We start from the raw sequence: 21,069 nt of genomic DNA, 5'->3' as shown, positions 1-21,069 counted from the left end.
AAAGCTTTCAGTCTTCACTGAGGGAGCTGAAATACAGAAACCAAATTTACAGGTAAGGGGAAGGGGAGAGGGGTGAGGGGCAGAAATTCTGTTTACTGATAGCTGTTCTGAGTCCTGGCTGCAGTGTTTTCTGTGTTATAAAAATGCTTGTGAGGACACCTACATAATTTGTCCTGAATTAAGGGCTCTGAAGCACCTTTGCGATTTATTATTCCTCCCTCATAGCAGGTTTTAGCTGATAAGAGCTCCATAGACAGTGAAATCAGTTGCACGTCTGACTCTCTCTAACAACTTTCTCCTGTGACAGCGTAAGCAGTCCATCTCAGTGAGGCACAACTTATTCAGTAACAAGGGCTTTGTACGGAATGGGCAGAATAGTCTATTTGCAATATATAGCACAGGAAAATCTACAAAAGGTTGCAAGGGACTTCAGGAAATATAACACATGTAAACGATATGCATTTTATTTATTGTGTTAATTAAGTTGTGCATGGCGTTGGAATGGACCTGAAAAATAAATACAACAGATTGTTTTTGTGGATTTTTGAGCACTTCGAAGTTTTGAGTAAACAAACTTAAAAGCTAATTTTTGGAATAAGATAAAATGGTGCAAATACTTCAATTATCCTTACCATTATAGAAAAATAAAACTCTACCATATAACATCATAATTCTTCAATACGTTACTGTTAATATTAGTTTTTTTAGTTCATTATTGAACACATACAATATTTTATATCAAGCTGTATCAAACTGAAATAAATGTTGAAATGGTTTGTAAAAGAGTCACTGTAAATGTTTGTTTTTCCCAGGGTATTTCTAATCCAGAAACGTTGGGTTGAACAATAGTAAGCAGCATTACCTCTGCAGATATATTCAGATATTACAGTGATGGGGATCATATACCTATCTGTATAGATCAATCAGATAGAAGTCAGGAATAAAATCTTGGTTGCTTTCAAGTCAATGGGAGTTTTTCCACTGACTCGAATAAGGCCAGGGTTTCAAGCATGAACTCTTTCTACTTCACTGACATGTCCCAGGATGATATTTCATGTCAACAGACCATATAATACTGCTGTAAGCAGAAGTTTCCATTTGTATCACTGAGTTGTGACTAAAAAGTGTTGGTGAGATATAGCTTAATGCTATTGTTGTTTTGTCTAAATATTAAGGTTTTTAAGTGATTTCACATTACTTACAGCAATTAAAAGTAGTAGTGCTTAATTTACTAGTTGTCTTAATTAAATAAATGTTTGCAGCTCAATTACCTGAGTATTTACAGCAGTCAAGGCATTTCCTATAGTAAATATATGGAAGTAGAAGGGACTACTGTAGATACTAAGGTAAACATACTTGCTTATCTAAGTAGGTTTGGTATTTGTTTGGGGTACTGCTCATTGGATGGTCTAACTCAAATTAGTTAAGTCAAATTATTAAAAAATACTTTCCATGTAAATCAGTGGACAGCTGTGAAAATATACATACAGTTCTTTTGAAAGAGATCATTTGTAGTAATGCTTGCTTTAAAAATGTGTACTTTTTCCTCAAGCATTAATTTCAGTACTGTTGTAAGATCTGAACAGAATAGCGCACGCTTCTTTGTCAAAGGAATAAAACTAATTTAAAAACTGTTAATCCTTATATAGAAAAACCCTAGTTTTGGATTAAATAAAAAACAACAACAGGGTAAATAATAAATGCAATAAGGAGATTAATTACCACCATTCATTTTAGCAACAATGAAGCTGAACTACAGAAATGCAGAAGGTGCTTTCTGTATTCAGTTAAAAAGTGCATGAGCAATTTTATAATGTATTTATAAAACTACCACCTACCCCATGCACCTGCCTAATGGAACCGCACTTAACTGTATAGAACTGAAAGATAAAAACACTAATTGGGCTTGATCCCACTTCCACTGGATTCAGCAGAAGCTAAATTAGGCCCAAATTCTTAAAAAGCTGACGCCATTAAAAAAAAATGGCAAAGACATAACATTTTTGGGTAGAGGGTTGGCTTTCTCCTCCTCCCACTTCTTCACACATCTTCTTAGCTGCCAGTATCCAGTATGGTGCCCTTGCCGCCCAGGGGTTTCTCCACAGGATGGAGACTAAGGTAAGTTTGATCTTCCTCAAAATAAGCAGTAAGAAATCTGGAGGCATAAGCTTTATAATAAAAATAAAACAATAGTAGGAACTCTTTTAATACACTGATTTTTTTTTTTTCATAACTGCATCTGAATAGAAATGTTAGATACATCAATTATATACTTAACAATTAGGATGTTTTAAAAATAAAATATTAAATTGCAACAACCCTTAACAGTGGCATATTTTTAGATGACCACATTTTTCCCCCATATATTACCAATTTTTTAATTAAATATATTTACAGGAGCATTGAAGAAAATTAATTATTCTATTTATATGGAACTCAGTTTTGACAAATCATAAAATACAATTTGAATCTTGTACATCCTAATCTCAAAGTTAGATAAATTATCATTTTAAAGTTAGACTTCTGACTGAACGTAGCTCTGGTAACGAGAAGAGTTGATGAAAGAAGAGTAGTTTCTACATGTATTTAAATGATTTCTCCTTGGAAACCCACTGCTGCAGATGGATTTGACTTCCCCTGGCTATAAATATCTCCCCCTTAATAATAACAATGAGAGAGATGCTGAATAAAACTACTGTATATTGTCACCAGTTTTAAAGTTCCCTAATGATTCAGGCATTCTGGGTGAACTACAGATCTACATTTTCTTATCCAGCAGTCCCTATCAGCTGCTGCCAGGCATTCACCAGCCTTGTGAATATGAGATAAGCTCAACAGCCTTGGCTGCAGAACCTACTGAAAAAGAAATATATGTGTGGGAGGTGAGATAGTTACAAAACTTAATAACTGGTGGTGGTTGTGGCAATACGGCTGTATATGGGGTCCAATTCTTCTTCCCCTGAAATCAGTGGCAAAACTCCAACTGACAGAGCATGATCAATAGCAAGCCCTGAGTTTTAAGAACAATTCCTCTCCATGCATTCATTATTTGTAAATACAAGTTTACTGTCTATTTTTCTCTTGTAAAATGTTGAGTTGGGTTTACACTTCTTTCTATTACTTGCTTGTTAAATACTTAAAGCAATTGTTGACCGCCTTCTGATGTTTTTAGGCTACCTCAGATATTACCCTTTCCCTCCCCCTCTTTAATAAAGGGTAAGAAGCTTTATCTCCAGAATTCAATAATGACTTAATTGCTTTTATTCACATATTCTGTATAAATCATTCCTTTAAAATGTTTCATCCTGATGGAATTTTGCTAAATGATGAGCAGTGAATGCTACCTGAGAATTTGTCTAAATGAAAGGTTCCTTGTGTTCTCACAGTTATTAATGCAACTAAAATTGTCTTAAAGAAATATCTATTTGCACTACTAGGGAGTTTCATTTTATGAAGAATCATTTTTTTCTGTTTTCCTCAACAAAGAAATCAGGGCCGGTTTCATTTTATCCTTTGTTCATCATTTGTTCATTAAAGAAATGGTTATTGTCATGTTTTAAAAAATATATTTACAGTTTTCATATCACAGGAATAATTGGTTTTTAGTTTTTCAAAATTCTGCTATTTTAAAAAAAATTACTGACCTCTCTTTGCTTTAACAAGTGTTTCTGTTATATGACTGCCTGACTCTTGTTTGTTCTGTTTTCTTGACACAGGCCTTTTTTTTAACCCAGTATATTAAAGTGACTATTTCTCTTCATTTTTCATTAGATATCTTCATGTTCTGTTTTTAGCAAAGATAAAAAGCCCTGAACATTTTTACAGTATTGAGGCATACATCCTCTTTTACAGTGTGCCAAGTATATCATTAAAATTATTTCAAACTACTGTTACACAGATAATTTGCAATGGATTCATTATTTAATAGTAAGTTCATTTTGGATGACAACATGAAGGGTAGCAAAATGATGTAAAGGAAAGAGTTAGTTTTGATTAATTTAAATGAATGGGAAGAGATGATATTGGTTATTTTCATTATAAAAGAATATTAACATTATTAATAAGGCAGGTGGATTAGTAAATAGATTATAAAATTCATAATATATTGTAACTCTTTATAAGAATAATAAAAATTAATCAGAGTACACTTCCGTGAAGAAAATAAGCTGTTGCATAACAATACATGGGAAAGAAGCCAAGCACATTTTTAAAAAGACAGTTATTGTTTATAATGACTTTCATGCATCTTGTATAAAATAAGCATGATAGATTTATAAAGTGAGCTCATATATGGCTATCAGAGAAGTATCAGAAAACAATATTTGGGGGGAAGAGGTATCAGTGCTTCTTATTCAATAAGAGTCAGCTTAATAGCAATGGAATTGTGCCAGTTTGGCATGAGTCCTTTTAATGAAATAGAAACAGTTTTATCTACTGAAAATAATGGGAAAGTTTGTCTCTCACTGCCTGTCACTATGTTGGTGTTATGCAGGATAATGACGGTAACACAGAGAAACAGAAACCTAACCTAACGTCTCCCTCAGTGAGTTCAGAGCACACAGGAGTGCTGCAATTTGTTGCCAGACTAGGGCTTTTTCATCAGTTTCCTACGTTAACTGTTCAGGTCAGTAGAGGAAAAAATCTAATTCTGCTGTGTTAAACAACAGCTGTTAAATCTTAATCTATTGCCATATCACGCCATGTACGTCAAGACAATATTTTACTATGCATATCATCCTCAAAAAGGAAATAAATGTATTAATCTCACTGTTTCCAACTTTGATTTCCTAAACTATATAAGTAGTCAGTTTCCTTTATACCTTCTTAGTGGTTGAACTGTGCAGAAAAGCAAGAAATTGCTAGCTAGGATTCTGATTGATTTTAAATGGATTGGATTCTAATCTCTGAACTCCTTGGAGTGATACTCCCGGAAATGAAAAGCAGTGGCAAGGATATGCACAATGGAAAGAGCATTTGAACTATTTCTCTATATAGAAGCAATGCAGAGGACGTCCTATAAATTAAAACTGAGGCAATGGAGACTAGAAAAATGAGAGTAATAAGCTCAGTGTTTGGTTTCACAAGTACGCATTGGTGGTGCAAGTTCTCTCTATCCATAATCAAAACTATGAGCTGTGGTTTAAGTTTACCTGCATTCTAGTTCTCCACAGTCACTTTCTCTGATGCTCCTTTCCTCCATTATACATACACACACCTTGTTTTGCTAAACTGGAGAAGCCAAACTGACCACATTTAACTGGAATGAAAAGCCTTAAGGGGGAGATGACTAACTTTAGAAAGTATTATGGGCAGTATTCTACTTTATTGAAGTAGTCAAACACAATGTTTCTGGCTAAAGCGAGGTGAGAAGGACCTGGGACACCGTAAGCTTCTTCAGCATAAGTGTTTCAGTGCCCAAAAAGGATGTGCCTGGTCCCAGCAGATTAAACCAAGGAAATGGAGTATCTGGTACTTCTAAAAAAATACTTATACTTAGTGGAGAGTTAGGTGCTGCAGAGCACCCTTCCTGAAGCTTTAGCACCTGACTCAGGGCTACTCAGGTGCTTCCAGTCACTCAGGATCCAAACCTTGGAGTCCTCTTCTGACTGAAAACTAGTAGCTGGAGGAGGGACTGCGGTCTGGGCTGGGCACTGCTCCTCCTGCCGGGGGCAGAGATCAGCTGAGACTGAGGCTTGCTGCCGTGGCTGCCGTCAAGGCTCATGCTGCTTATGGTGGCCTTGGGTGGTTGCTGGCAGTGATGGAGAAGGGCTGCACCCAGCTGATGCAGCATCTGTGTGTGGGTGTTGGAGCATGACTGCAGACATCCATGCTGTTCCACTCTGCCGGCCATCAGGGTTCCTGGGAGCTGTGGGGTCAGGTGAATGCATGGACATGCAGTAGCAGCACTCCTATCCCCTATGTTGAATTCCCTTAATCATAATATGGTCATCCTAACCTTAGGGGACTTGGTGAGGGGGGAGGAACCTCAGCTTTTGTACTAGTCCCCAAGATACTGCACTAGACAGTCTGGAAAAAGAACAAAAATACTGTGGATGGTGGAACTGGGCCCCAGGACTCCCCACTGCCCTCCCAGATAATCCAGTTTCTGAGTTAGTGATTTAACCTCTAGGTAAATTAATTTAAAATGAGTACTAGCAGTAGCATGACCCTGATAAACTTTTGAATGAAAGTGGCTGCTGTGCTTTGGATTCAGTGCTATCACTGAGTGTTATGCAGCTAGTCGGCATTTCAGCTGGATTCAGCCCCTGTTGGGATCCATTTAAAGTATAAGTGCTGTTTTCCTACAGAGCTTGGTTGGAAAAAAAGATAGGGGTTTTTTGGTTACATGGCTGAAGGAGGGGGTTTCTGGATTGCTATTTTCTTTGACCCAGGACTCCAGAATTCTGCCCAATTCCCATGTTAATGCTCTAGGTACTTTTTCTAGATCTCATTTTTGGTCCAATCTCATATGAAAGCTCCAGAACTAGAAATGTAGAAGTACAACTCCGCTTTCCCTTTTACATGGGTGCAAGGAATTGAAATGAAATTTGAAATGGAATGCTGTTCTGTCAAAACCTCGAAACTCAAGGCAAAACAGAACAGTGCCTTTTTGCACAGCCCTAGAAAGCAGACAAGTCTCCAGAAGAACATGCAGCCAAAACTCCTGAGAAGACATCAGCCAAGAGCCCTTCAAAAAGTCCAGAAAAGTCACTCAGAAATCCTTCCAAATCAATATGATTGCTATTTACAATATAAATACATTAATGTAGCTATATTACTCATCTAGAATTGATTGAATACAAAATTCTGGGTTAGTTTTGGTGAAAATAGGGTATTGGGCCTTAGTTCAATTAAATTATGCCCCTGTCCAAACAAGCCAGGTATTTCATTTATTTCAGAAAGAGCATCTGAGAGCTGACTCCTGTCACTGCTATCAGGACCTATGGAGAAAGAACATTCCACAATCAAACCCCAGCTATTAATAACAGATTTTCCACTATTTAAAAATAAATAGTGCTTTTCATTCCTTTATGGGTCAGAATTAATGTTGATTTGGGTTTGTGTTGATCCTGAAGAAAAAAAAGTACAAATATATACATAAGTGTACCTAATATGCATAGGAGAACAGAAAGTTGCTCTTGGCCTGAGAGATACATGGGAAATAAATTTCTCAATGAAACCCAACTGTGCACAAAATGGTTAATGATGACATGAAAACCTAGACCTAAAAATGTGCCCAGTAAGTAGGTCACTCATCCAACTGCCTTATCAAGGCCAATCAGCTCTAAGTTCAGGTTTTCAATTAGTTTATTTTACCTTGAGGGAACCTTGCCCCCATAGCAAATCGGGAAAATTTGCAAATAGCAAACAAAACTAACACCTGTGGTCTTTCCTCAGGCCAGAGAGGGACAACCCAAGCTGTGTACTGTTCCCTGGGCAGGCCAGCATCTTCTCTGTCTTTCTCTGTCTTTGGAGCTCTTAACTCTGTCTGTAGCTCCACCTCCTTTCACTGATCATCATTTGCAGCTGGCCCCTAGGTAGACTCTCAACTGCTTACTACCTCAGCCGGGACTCAGCCCTCTGCAGGCTAAGCACCAACTTGCAGTGCCCCGTAGGTCCCTTCACCAGTATAGCAATCAACAACACCTGCTATCAGTTGATTAATTACCCTGGACATTTATAAAGATCCAGCACATGCATTCAAAAACTCATTATGGTTTGGGCTTAGTAGCAGTAGTATAATCTCTGTGTACAAATGAGTCACTATCAGACACAGAAGAAAAATGGACAGGAAGGAGGCCTGCTTTAGTTATTTTGATGGTAAAGATTCTCCAGCATAATCCATTGAATTCTCTCCTGTGTGCATGCATTGGAATTGCAGGCCTAAAGATATATTTTCCAATCAGTTTTCATGAGCCGGTTTGCAGACAAACCAGTTTGACATTCCATCAAGGAATTTCAAGGGATCTGGCAAGCCACAAGAGTCATGCTTTATCCATGCAGTTAGTCACAACCACCTTGGTTAATATCTGCCTCTGTCTTGAGTTCTTGGCAACAAGATTCCTTCAGAAAGGCATTAGCAATACAACAGCCTGTATGCATATACATAAAGCAGGCTCTGGGTGTAGTCATCCTGCAATATGCATACTGCACTAGCGAAACTATCAGGAATTAACTCAGACAACTGGTGCCTGCGAGTAGACCTGCCAATTACAACAAAACAGTATTTGTGAAACAGCTGTTTGATCCATGTTCTTACACTTTTTTATTTTCTATGTCATACATTCACACAAATGGCTTTTGTTTTCATTGAAGATGTTATTTATATGAATACTCTTTTTTGCATGTCAACAATGTTATGTATGTGTTAGCATGCATACTTGCTATTTCCGTTATTGCTATTTGTTTATTGCTTTCCAGCGTAAAAGGTTTCTGTCACTCAGTGAGGAACATAACTTAGGTGACCAATTTCACACCTTGATTAGTAGATAATTAAGTGAACAGTTTCCAAGCACTTCTATCAGCTGAAATTTGTTCGCGTAAACCATTCATTAAGTAATTAGATGTTCCAAACATATCTGTAAAAATCAAATTTGTGGACAAGAAGAAGTTCTAAATTCAAAATGAATATTATTCACAACAGCTAATCCAAATGTCTCTGCTTGTGAGCATCAATATTCATGATTTAACTGTGAAATTACCCTCCAAGACTCCTTAGCATGTTATGGCACATGCTGACTGGCCAGTGGGTGGGAGTTGTTTGTGATGAGTACTTTGCAGTAATGTTTTATGTGGAACATCTGCTTCCTGCATCCTCCTGTTAATGATAGCATTCATTTTTAAAGAACTGATTTTTGTTTGAAATCAAATATGTATCACTCTTAGAGGCCATGTCTATGTGTTTTTCTATTCATCCCAGGTAGTGTAACTGTGAGGCTAAGACAAAGTGCTGTGCTAGGTGGCTCATAGGTTAAACCTCTAGGTTTGGTTTTTTTTATGGTCAAAAAGGTGATTTTTATCTATTTAGGCTCCTATCCGGACACCTGTTACAATGATATTTGACTGGATCCCAGGAAAGAATTAAAACAAGTTATTGAAGAAGGAAAGTACTGAATTTTTTTTCTTCTCAAAGAATGTGTGGGTTCACCAGGTATTTCTCTTCCTCTTCCTGAGTTTCAATCAATGACTAATTTCTGTAGTGAGTTTTTCACCTATAGTACTGTAGTGTCAGACACTGAGACCTATTTCATATTTATGCTGATTTTTGTTGTGGATATCTTATATATACCTGAGGTTTATTTCTCAAGTATGTTCCAGAACTCCTGTCAGTTCTATATATATGTTCTTGCATGCAACGTGCCTTTCCCCCCAAAATCAGCCCCTCCCCCCTAAAGGCAGGTGCATGTCTGATTTTCAAGACAGAAGCATGCTGCAGGAATTATAGTATTACTATTTAGGCAGCTTAGAAAGTCAATTGACTTAAGAGTTCATTTTCCTTTATTCTACAGGTGTTAACAGTCATGTCCTGTTTTTAATGGTCATAACGTTCCATTAATCAATTTTTGGTTTTTTAGGGCAATTTTGCTGTCTGCTAGCTAATTCTGGTTCTTCTCTTCCAATTACATGTCCCTGGAAACTCTGTAGCTCTTTTCAAAAACATAGATCCACCTATGGGGCATGTGTACACATGACAGGGGCTTAGTCCTAAGGGTTTTATTCTATGCCTCCCTAAATTGAAATGGTACAGTAGTACATAGGCTCACCACCCTTCAATGCAAATGTGACAGGTGGGCGGGACCAGAAGTCCTGCCCTTTAGCCCCACCCCTTCCCCTTATATGGTGTGTAAAGTCACCAGTCCCACCCCTGTCCCCAGTCATGTGGTATGTGACATCATCAACTCCACCCCCATCCCCAACCATGTGGTGTGTGACACCAGTACCACATGGTCCATGACATCAGAAGGACAGCCCATGCAGACCCCCAAAGCCCAACCACTCAAGCTGCAAGAACTGCCTTAGATCACTCGGTGTAGTTATGGCCTATCAGGTCCCAGACTGATTTAGCCCCCCACCGGAGCACAGGAGTGGTCTATGGGATGGCAGGGTGGTAGTGTGACCCCTCTAACAACCTGCCCCACTATCCCCAACCAATTGGCAGAGGTTTCAGAGGCCTCAGACCTCCCAAAAATGATGCTGAACCAATTGGAATGAGAAGAGGGGGCAGGATTTGGGCAGCAACCCCACCAGCTCTATCTGCTTTCCCAAATGACCCCTCTGTTTATCTGAGACCGTGCTAAGGCAAGCAGGGCCGAATATGGATTCTTTCACAATGCCTATAGGCCCACTCACTACAACCCTAAGATGGCCTTATAGAAAGAGTTACCATAGAAATAGTTTTGAGAAGGAAACATGGCCCCTTTCTCAAAGACTCTTTGAGACGCCTGACCCTGTTCGGGAAGATCCAATGAACAGGCAAATGGAAAAGGCCCAGACCCTCGAGGCAGTTGTTGAGAATTTGGAAGAGGGTATCTTTGTGCCATGGTTTAAATTTGTCCTCAAACATTTGAATGCACGGGGGTGGGTGTTGGGGGGGAAGTGGTTCCCGGACATGTCTACACAGGAGGCTATGTTAAAGGAAGTTTATTACTCTTCTGGTGAAGCTGGCAATTTTGTCATGGTGAATACTGTTTTTGAAGCCACCAAAAGGCAGAATAAGGTTCTGAACAGAAGTGGGGTGGCCGCTTGGCTTTCAGCTCAGGATGCTTACACCCTACACAAACCAGCAAAAAGACGTTTTAAAAGAAACAGGACTGTTGTTTCAGATATTGATGTGCAATGGCAGGCAGATTTGGTGGGTATGCAGCAGTTTTCCAAGCTCAATGGTGGGGTTAAGTTCATCTCAACAGCGATAGACATATTGTTAAAGTATGCCTGGGCCGTGGGTCTAAAAGACAAGTCAGGTGGTGAAATATCTCGGGCCTTTAAAACCATTTTTACTGAGGGCCGTGTACCTCGAAAATTACAGACTGATCAGGGAAAATAATTTTTAAATAAGTCTTTAAGCAAGCTGTTAAAACAGTATAATATTCACCGTTCTGTGACGAATGGTGAAGTAAAAGTGACAGTGGTAGAAAGTTTTAACAGAACATTAAAATCAAAGATGTGGAAGTATTTTACAGCCCCCAACACCTTTCACTACACTGATGTGTTACCAGAGTTTATAAAGAGTTACAACCACAGTTTTCACAGAACTATCTGCACCAGGCCTGTTGATGTGAACTTCTCAAACTCTCAAAGAGTGTGGAAAACTGTGTATGGGGACTATTTCAAAATAAAACCAGCAGCACCCGTGTTTAGAAAAGAAGACCACGTGAGAGTGTCTAGGACCAAAGGGAGGTTTGAAAAACAACATTCATCAATGAGATTTTTCATAGTGGATGAAGTCCTTAGACACATGCAGACACCTGTATACCGCCTAAAAGATTATGAAGATGAACCTATTGAGAGTTCTTTCTAACCTGAAGAACTACAAAACATGAAGACACACCTTTCAAAATCATTTCTGGGACTAAAAAATGGGGGTACAGCCTGCCTTGGGGGTATTATACAACCATCACAGAATTACTGGATCTTATAAACAATACAATTACCACTAATCCTACTTCACCCAAACTAGTTATGCACTATGACCGAGCATTCAGGAAAGTGAGACTTAAATCCAAAGATAACTCCTATGGTTTTTATACGCATGGTGAGCTAGCCTATATTTTGGGAATGTTACCCAGAGTCTCTGCTAAAAAAACACCCTTCCCTGTTGATATTACCGGTGGGTTCAACTCGCTGTATGTCTACACGGACGTTGTGGAACATCAGCTTGTTGGGGAGTTTTCGGTATCTTTGCTACGCTGCGTCCCTATCTGTGGCAGCAACAATGAGTTTGTGACCATCACATATGACAACCTGCCTTATGTCCCCATCAGCCAGCACCACATCAACACAATCAGCATTGAAATAAAGATGGATCAGAACAAACACGTCTCATTTTGCTTTGGCAAGGTGATCATTAAGCTTCACCTATGTCCCTGGAAGACTTTGAGATTTTAAAATAAGTAAAAGCATGATGGTGATGGTAAAAAAACTATGGGGACCCTAATTTGTACAGAAATTACTAAAGCCCAGGCTGGGTATGGTCTTCCCGGATATCAGGGGTTGCCCATGATGTACAGGGCTGGTGTGGGAGGCATATTTTGCAGCCTCTTTAGAAAAGCCGTTCTGCTTTTGAGACGGGGTCTGGAGATTATTAAGCCCCACACTAAAAACACAGCACAAAACATAGCCAAAGATGTGATTGATCATGTCTCCCGAGCTGTCCTAGCTAAGGTGGTCAAGCCAGCAAAGCAGGAGGGGTCGGGTCTCATGTATATTCAAAGAAAGAGCCTTAAAAGAGAGACACAACAGACTCTGGATGTGCAGGACCTCCTCAACCCCTTAAAAAGAAGAGGGTAAGTCAATGGGGCAGCAAGACATGAAAAACCAAGAAGCAGCCTGAGAGAAAGAAGGGGCGCTCTCCTGGAGGAAACAGAAATATATTTTAATTGCTATGGCCTTTGTTCACTGTGGGTCTGAAGAACGCGCCAAATCTGAACTGGATATATTTCAAATAGCCCTTATGCAAACCTGCATTGAGAAAAGCCTGTATGTTGAGATCCCCCCCACTCTCGGCTATTACCGAGTCCAGCTCCCTTGACTTTTTTATAGCTGGGAATGGCAAAGATTACATGGATTTGAACAAAATGCTGATGTACCTTTGTTGCAAGATTGTAAAAGGCGATGGAACTGATCTTGATGCCAGGGCAGTGGTGGGTTTGGTGAATTACTCACTAGCCTCTGTCTTCAGTCAGAGATGTCACTCTGGGAGACCGTCTGATAAATCAGAGCAACAACTGTTACCCCTACTGAGCTTTCATCAGATCGGTTCTCAACTACAGCGATGACACCCTCGCCACACAATTTTCTGCCGGCTTGTTTTACAAAGATACTCCCAGCCATCATGAAATGGTTGCGTGGGATGGCGATTAATCAGGGGTTTCATAGACGGGCAAACCTGACAGGCCAGAGCAAAAAGATAGAGCTGCTTGGTCATCTCCATAGCAATTTGTTCTTTCAAGAAAAACTGTTGCTGAATGGTATGGATGTGAAAATTAAGCTGACACGCAGCAAAGTTGCCTTCTGCTTGATGGGTACCACAGCGGCTGGCCCCTGTAAACTAAAAATCACATCTGCCTCACTTTTTGTGAGAAAAGTGAAGGTAGCACCGGGTGTCCAACTGGGCCACACGGAGCCCTTGCTTATGGCCAATGCTAAATACCCTATAGATTGCGTAGGTATGAAAGTGTTTAGCATTCCTGCTGGTAGCTGCGTCAGCAACCAGGAGAATCTGTTTCTGGGGCAGTTGCCCAAACTCATTGTCATCAGGTTCGTGGATAACAATGCCTTTAGCGGGAATTATGCTAAGAACCCCTTTAACTTTAAACATTACAATATTAATTTTCTGGCCCTCTATGTCAATAGAGAACAAACCCCGACAAAGCCCCTACAACCAGACTTTGAGAATGGTAACTGCATGAGAGAATACATGCAGCTGGTAAACATACGAAAGACCAGGCCCTGATAATCAACTGTGAGGAGTTTGCTCTGGGGTATACCTTGTTTGCCTTTGACCTGTCTCCTGACCAGGAGTGTGCTGATCATTATTCGCTGATTAAAACCAGGAACCTGAGAGCAGAAATACGCTTTGCTGCGGCTTTGCCCACCACGGTTAACATGATTGTGTACAGGGTCTTTGACAATGTCATAGAAATAAATCAGAGGAGAAATGTCCTGTTTGACTATACGTGAAGATGGACACCTAACAGCTCGTCAGGGTTTTATCCTCAGACCCTTACACCAAAGAAACTTAGATGTTTTCCCCTGTGACTGGCTTCCTAAGACTTGACTGTCTAAAAGGCCACTGAGCTTGGTGGTCAACACGCACCGGCATAATCAACCTGGAGAACGCTGGTTGGCTGTTTACTTGCAGGAGCGGAACCACGGAGAATTTTTCGACTCGTACAGTCACCCCACGAACAGCTCTTCCCTCAAAGCATTATGTTGTTTTTAAACACGAATGCTACCGACACTGTTTTTCAGATGAAATAGTTACAAGACCACCAGTCTGTTGCCTGCGGATACCATTGTGTGTTTTTCCTACACCACCATAGCAAGGGGTTATTGTTTGAACAGATTTTAAAATTGTATTATTCGGACAATTTAGCACAAAATGATAGGGCGCTGATGCATTTTGTAAAAAGTAAATATAAAAATTTCCATGTGGCCAGGCCTGCTCAAAACATGCTTCGATATGCCCAGACATGTATTTCTTCCAATGACTTTCATGAATTCTTTGTCTAAATAAAACACTCAGCTGATGTTGTGTAAATAAAGTTGTTGTTATTTAAATGTGAGTGTGTACGTGTTTACAGTCAAAAAATCCTCTGTAGACAAAAACTTTATAGCAGTATAGAATAGTTTATTTCAAAGCGTAAAAATTTACATAGAGAGCCAATGGCTTTTAGAGACAGATTTTCACTTAGACGACGTTGTTGGTGTTTCTTGGTCTGAGTCAGATACTTTCAGGCATTCCCGATGATCATGATTCATGACGTTGCCCATAATAGAAGATGGTACGTTCAGCTCGGCCATGGCTTTCATAAAGATGTCCCAGCCTTTATGAGGATGTTTAGTAGTCCTGGAGTGAGTCTGAAGGGTTCTCCAGACCAAGTCAAGCATGTTAGACCCCTTGATGAGCATCCGTTTGTAGACAAAACCACCTTGATCATCCCAAGAAGAAATATCCTTGTGCTGGCTCAGCTTAGTGAGCAGTACCTTAGCATTTTCCTGTACCGGACATGCACGTTATCCAATACTTCCTGAATGACTGTCGGGTTTTGTGGGCGGTTTCTAGGGGGGTCTGTTCCAGCAGAAATAGGGTTAATTTCCCTCTGTCCAGATCACCCTGCTTTACGTAGGTCAGGTATTTCTGAAGCACTGGGTGCATACAGTTTAGCCTTATCATATTCTGCTAAACCTGATCTTTGGAGAATATCCCTCATTTCAACATCCAATAAGTAGGTTGCCTCTGTTCTGATATTTTCCTGAGGCGGTGGGGGAGCCCTTAATTGTTCCAGCTTGTGTTTGGGCACCAGGTACATTTTTTCTGCGTGCTCCATCACCAGCTAGCCAAAAGCGCCGTAATCAGAGGAAGAGCAAAACTTAGGCGAGATCCAATAAATCCCCCAGACTGTTTCACCAGCTGTTTCTTTTTTTTAAGAGGTAATCTTCTGTTACTTAGGTTTTTTATGATCCAGTGTCTCTTTTTCAGCACACGAATTTGATACAGTGTGAAAGGGATGTTTCCTTTTAAGGTGTTCAGAGCAATTTCTGAAATGGCCGCTACTAAATCAGTAGAGGCTGAGCAGAGTATAGCTTTTCCTGCTGTGGGGTGGATTGAAGAAGCAGTTTTAAGAGAGCCAAATTTCTTTTTACACAGCTAGACATGTTCCCCTTCCACCATCTCGAGAAGAGGCTGCTGCTACATCATCTCTTTTTATTCCCACCCGCTGTTTTTTTTATAAGTATAAGTATAAGCAGCCAGTTGGTCGGGAGGAAAAATTCCTGTTCTTAATCTAAAAGCATCCGGAGTAGAAGCATTTAAATCAACCACCAGATACCCGTAAGGTGTTTTAGTGGCTGCTGTCACAGGCAGAGTCCATCAAATAATCTACTACAACCATATTTTTTTTATTAGGAGGAAACAAATAGTCATTGTTGAGACTGTCTGGTAGACCTTCCACAAACTTGATAAAAGGATATTTACAAAGCAGTTCTTTATACAAAGGTTGCCAACAGCTATAGCACCACATGATATTCTCAGGCATAACAGACAATATTTTATCAGCATGATCCAAAAGGTTTATAAAGTAACTTTTACCACAGTTGCTTGGGCCTGCCAAAATCACAGAAAAGGGGTGCTTCCAAAGGGGAGGCTGTTAAAGTTTTCTGTGAGGGCCCTTTTGTCATAAACAACTTTCTGCGTTTTTCTCAAGGTTTTGGTTTCTATTGTCTACTTGCTTGTTCCTGACAATAGAGCACTGTTGCATCACAATTGTTTTAGGGGTGTCCATAGCAGGGTTTGCCCCATAATGGAGAACAAGATCTCTCAAGGTTTCAAAGTTGACTTTTTCACTGTTGGCCACATTCAGGGTAATCCCTTTGACCTTCAAGCAAACTTTTCCCCTGGACAACTTGTACCCATAGGTTTTCGGACCGGCCGACACAAACTCTGTGATGTGTTCATCTGGTGGGATTTCGCTGGTGAGCTCACCTAAATAATCACTTAGCGGGAGGTTCCAAACTCCCTCGCGGCTCACAAATATCACAGAATCTGTGTCATGGTACAGACACCGGTCTTGCAAGCTGTCTAACAGCTCGTACAACTCTAAGCGTGCATAAGCAGTGGTAAAACGAGCTATAAAGATGTTTTTGTTACCAGAGAAAGCATAACGCTCTTTGGCATGTTTCCAAGACACGGAGGCTGCCTCATCATCAATAAAGTCGCAAGATGAAATTTCATTGGCAGGAGAAAAGAGGTAGCCAAAGAGTTCTTCGGGGTCTCTAACGACGCTTGGGCAAGTCAGTTCTCTGACCGAATTTACCCCACGGAGAATTTAGAAATAATTTTGCTATTTGGCGCTTTGCAGGGTTGGGTTTGATATGGTCTGGGCATAAAGTTACTCCTTCTTTTTCCAAGAAATTGGCCACATATCTCTCTTGTTTTTCTTGGTCAATACACCAGGTGGGGTAGCCCAAGGCTTTCTGCTTCTGTTGGAGGTGCATTTTTATGTAGTGTGAAAAAAAGGTGCTAGACTTTTCAGCAAAATGCCAGACTTCATAGAATTGAGCTACTTTGTACCACTTGGCGATAGCTTTATTCAATTCTGGTGTGCATCATGTACCCAGGAGGCCCTGTCTTCATCAGTGTGGTTGCACTCTGGCTGTCTTGTTTCCGTGCAGAGGCGGCACAGCGTAAACAAAAGTTTCCCGTTCACCCTGGTGGGTAGCACAGGAAAAAAAGGTTTTGCGGTGGGTACAGTTTCACCCTGGCTATTCCAAAATAGCTCGACAGGGGTTGGAAATTGTCATGAATGATTCCAGGATGTCTGGCTGGGTATTCCTTCATTTTGTTTATAAAGGGGTAAAGACTGGTAAAATCTCAATAGTGTATTTGTTCTCTGGGTTTAGTTTGGTAATATAGACAGATGGCATTAGTTCTCCCACCAAAAAGAGCATCCCTAGGCACCAGTGGAGAAGGCAGCAGGCTCCTGTTTAAAAAATCTGCCAGCTCCCCATCTGTTTCTAACTGAGCCCTCCACTCATGCTCCCAAATGGTAAACCCCTCTCTCTTGAGATAATTGGTCTTGTGCAATGCCTGATAATTCAGAAACCCGAAGGTGGTCCCTGTCAATGGGCTCTGGTCTTTCTCGTTGTACCAAGTGACTTAACCGTGGAAAAAGAATCCGTTAAATTCAAAAGCTGTAGGTTCCCCATCAATGTTGGCATAGCCGTCTAAAAAATAGAGGCCTACCTGAAATTCCCCACCCTGTAAAGCATGTTGAATTTGAATATTTTATTTCTCCAAAATGTACATTAGCCAATGAATAGATGGGGTTGAAAACCTCTTTTTCCGTCTGTGACAGTTGTCCGGGGAGAGAAGTGCTATGGTCTGCGGTTCCAGAAACATAAACCTGTACATGGCCACACAGATGGAGGCCAGAGTGATGTATTGGAAAGGATCTATGCAGCATACTACACTTTGGAGTTCACCATCTACTTTCACTCGGTCTACCCGTTGTGTCATGTTCATAATCTCATCCCAGCAGGTCTCTTTCAAAATTTTTACGTCCTGCTGGCAATAATAGGCCATCTCCTTTTGTATGTCAAAGGTCTTATCGTGGTTATTCTGACACCATTCTAAAAACTGTCTTTCTCACCAGCCATCATATTTTCAACACTGTAATACTCCATCTTTGGGAGAGGCCCCACATAATTTTGGTTTTCTGCTGTGTTAAAAAAAGGTGGGAAATAACTTTTGCATCCTTCAAACCCCGTCACCTGTGGAAGCCTGCTAAGTTTCATTGGCAAAAAGTTTAAAGAATCTATAAAACTGATGCCTAGCCTGGTCACTTCAATACACGTGAGTTTATCGCCATGAGTGATTAGCTTCACGCCCATTTTTTCCTTCAATAACTGACAACAAAGTAACCATCATAGCCTTTGGCGATGTGAACTATGAAGGTGTAGTCCTTGAACTTTTTATCCATAAAGACCTTAATAAAATCAGACAGGCACTCTTCGCCCTTAAACTCCCAAGTGCTTTCTGGCTTTTTGGGCTTAGCTTTACAAGTCTTTTGGGGGTTTTCCCTGAAGCTTTCTGCGGTTTGTTTCCCCTGTCTTTAGCTCCATTGCAAAAATGTAGTTGGGCACGTGCACCCCATCTCCTGCACACATTCAAAAGCATAAAAAATGTACCCCTCGCCTTCTTCAGGCTCTTTAATCTGACGCATAAAGCACTAGTGTTTGTTTACATCTGTGATTTTCTCATAACACTGTTTGCATTGCCACCCCTTGCACTCGTGCTTTTTGTCCATGTAAGATTTACACTCATCGCACAGAGTTTTAGTCAGACATTCAACCTGTTTTTCAGAGGCCAGGGCCACGTGCCTTTCTAAACACTCTTTGGAACGACAGAACAGCTTACAATTAGGGCACCTCTGTGTCCTGCCCACGTTTTCAGAGCAGTTTGGGCTCAGGCAAAGACAACATCAGAACCTGCATGTGTGGCTATGGTTGTACAACGTCTGACAAAGATCACAATAACTTCTCATGCCAAACACCTTTTTCACATCCAAAATACCATAATAATGTTCACCATGTAGCAGAAAAAACAGGTGTCAGGGTATCTGGGTGCATCCTGTGATTTAAATAAATTCCACCCAGGTTTTTCCTTATGCATCACTATGTGAATGTTAAGCTGTTCAAGGTCTTCAAACAAAGGTACCTGATGGAGCATAACCTTTTGACATATAGACATACCTAATTTCCTATGCAGTTCTTTGGCACCATCTAGCAGCTCAACATCTCTGGCCCCTCTATGTTTAGTAACAGCCAACAGACTGCCTGCAAACACAGGTTAGTATCATAGGTATTCAAGTCAATTAAATATTTCCTCTTTTTAGTAATGATCTGGAAATAGGAGATAGAGCTTATAACTCTATGGCTTCTACCTCCCCGGCCTTTCACAACGACCACAACCAGCCAAAATGTCAAATCGAGCAGTATTTCTCTCTGGCTTTGTAACAGGTTACTGAACCACTCCAAAAACAGCTCTGGGGTCGAATTGTTTAAATTAATAGCTCGTGAGTATAAACAGTTTGCCGTGCTATCTGCCTGAATAGGTAACTGCACATAGTTATTGCCTGTGAATCTCTGTTGGAGTTCTGCTACAATTTCTTCCACCCCTTGGGTTATGGCTTCGTATGCCATGTGTAATGGCACACACTCCAAATTCACAAAACGGAACTCCTCAGTGTACCTTGTGCCAGCAAATCTGGCTACAAACCACTCTTGCCTTCTCACCTGCACCATATGTACATCCGGTAAAACATCCTCTGATGACTCAGGAGACCAGGAGGCGCTTGAGGGATCCTCTAAACTGTCTACTACACCAGATTTGTTATCCCAACCCTCTGACCCCTCAGGTCTTGGTGGTGGGGGTGGTCTGGGAACATTTGAGGGACCCTCTAACGTTCTTCTTAAATCATAGTCACCATCTTCCCCCTCTGGCTCTGTGGATCCTGGTGAAAGGTCAGGTCTGGGAGGCTGGGGTACATTTGAGGGACCCTCTAAAGGGCTTCCTAAACCATATTCTCCACCCCCTCTCTCTGGCTCCAGGGGTTCTGGTGAAGGGTCAGGACTGGAAGGAGGAGAAGTGTAATGGCACTTTGAGGGATCCCTAGGGGTTCTCTTTTTTTTTTTCCTCAACCAGTATTTAGCCTTCCCCATGCTCCTCTTTAACCAGGCCCTTACTTTTTGCCCTGCAAGCCACCTGCTGGTTTGCCACCCATTCTTACCCCCATGTTTACCATGACTCCCCCTCTTATGATACAGACCACACCTGCTGTCTGAGTTACACAGACTACCTCCTGTCTGAGGAAAATTTACCCTTTTGCTCTGGTAGTAATCATGATCTTTCAAGGCACTCTGCACACTATTTCTGAGCTGTATACATCTGCCAGTATCACCCCAAACCCCCCTCTGTTTTTCACAATAATCATGATCTTTCAAAGTGCTCTGCACACTCTTTCTGAGATGTATATGCCTACCAGTACCACCCCAAATCCCCCTCTTTTTTTCACACTAATCATGAACTTTCAAAAATGGAGACGGACTCTCCTCTTTCTCTAAATTGTGTGAGTAATCAGTCCTGGGTTTCTTATTCAAGGGATCCAGATCACCTGTTTTGGGGTAGGGATCCTTGTCTTTTTACATATGGTTTTCTCAGAGTTATATGGCTTGTTTTCCTCTGAGGAATCATACCCTTCTATTCTGTCCTGGTGGTCTTCTGATCCTTGGGTATTATGATCTGCAGGCTGAGCATTTCTGGGGTTTTTGCTTGTGCTTTTAGAGGCCTCTGCCCAGACCCCCGCTCTTCTTCGGGAGTGGTGCATGTGATCACTTAGGAACAATAAAATTTACATCTCAGCATTGAGAATTCACTTTCCTCACACACTACAAATTTAAAATTTTCTTAACTCCCTACACACTGCTTCTCCTCCCACAAGAAACACAAAGTTTCAGAAGCTGATTTCAGAAAAATTACCTTTTACTACTGGATAAAAACATGACTGTATGTGCTTTTTCTACTTCTCTGTTTTAGAAGAAGAGGTTCTGTTTGAAAACAAACAGCTGTTA

The 21,069-nt window shown here is 40.7% G+C and overlaps 1 protein-coding gene across 1 annotated transcript in view; it reads left to right on the top strand.

The window, feature by feature from the left end:
- CSRNP3 (cysteine and serine rich nuclear protein 3) overlaps window positions 1-21,069 on the top strand; it is a 166,181-nt gene continuing 145,112 nt past the window's right edge. Inside the window, exon 1 of the mRNA XM_019553595.1 lies at window positions 1-52. The gene's annotated coding sequence lies outside the window, so the exon portion shown is untranslated. The remainder of the gene's footprint in view (window positions 53-21,069) is intronic.

The sequence above is a fragment of the Crocodylus porosus genome, unplaced genomic scaffold (assembly GCF_001723895.1).
Source record: "Crocodylus porosus isolate Cpor-Errol unplaced genomic scaffold, CroPor_comp1, whole genome shotgun sequence".
Classification (NCBI taxonomy): Eukaryota; Metazoa; Chordata; order Crocodylia; family Crocodylidae; genus Crocodylus; species Crocodylus porosus.
The sequence above is the reverse complement of the archived record's forward strand: the minus strand, read 5'-3'. Positions and strand labels throughout refer to the sequence as shown.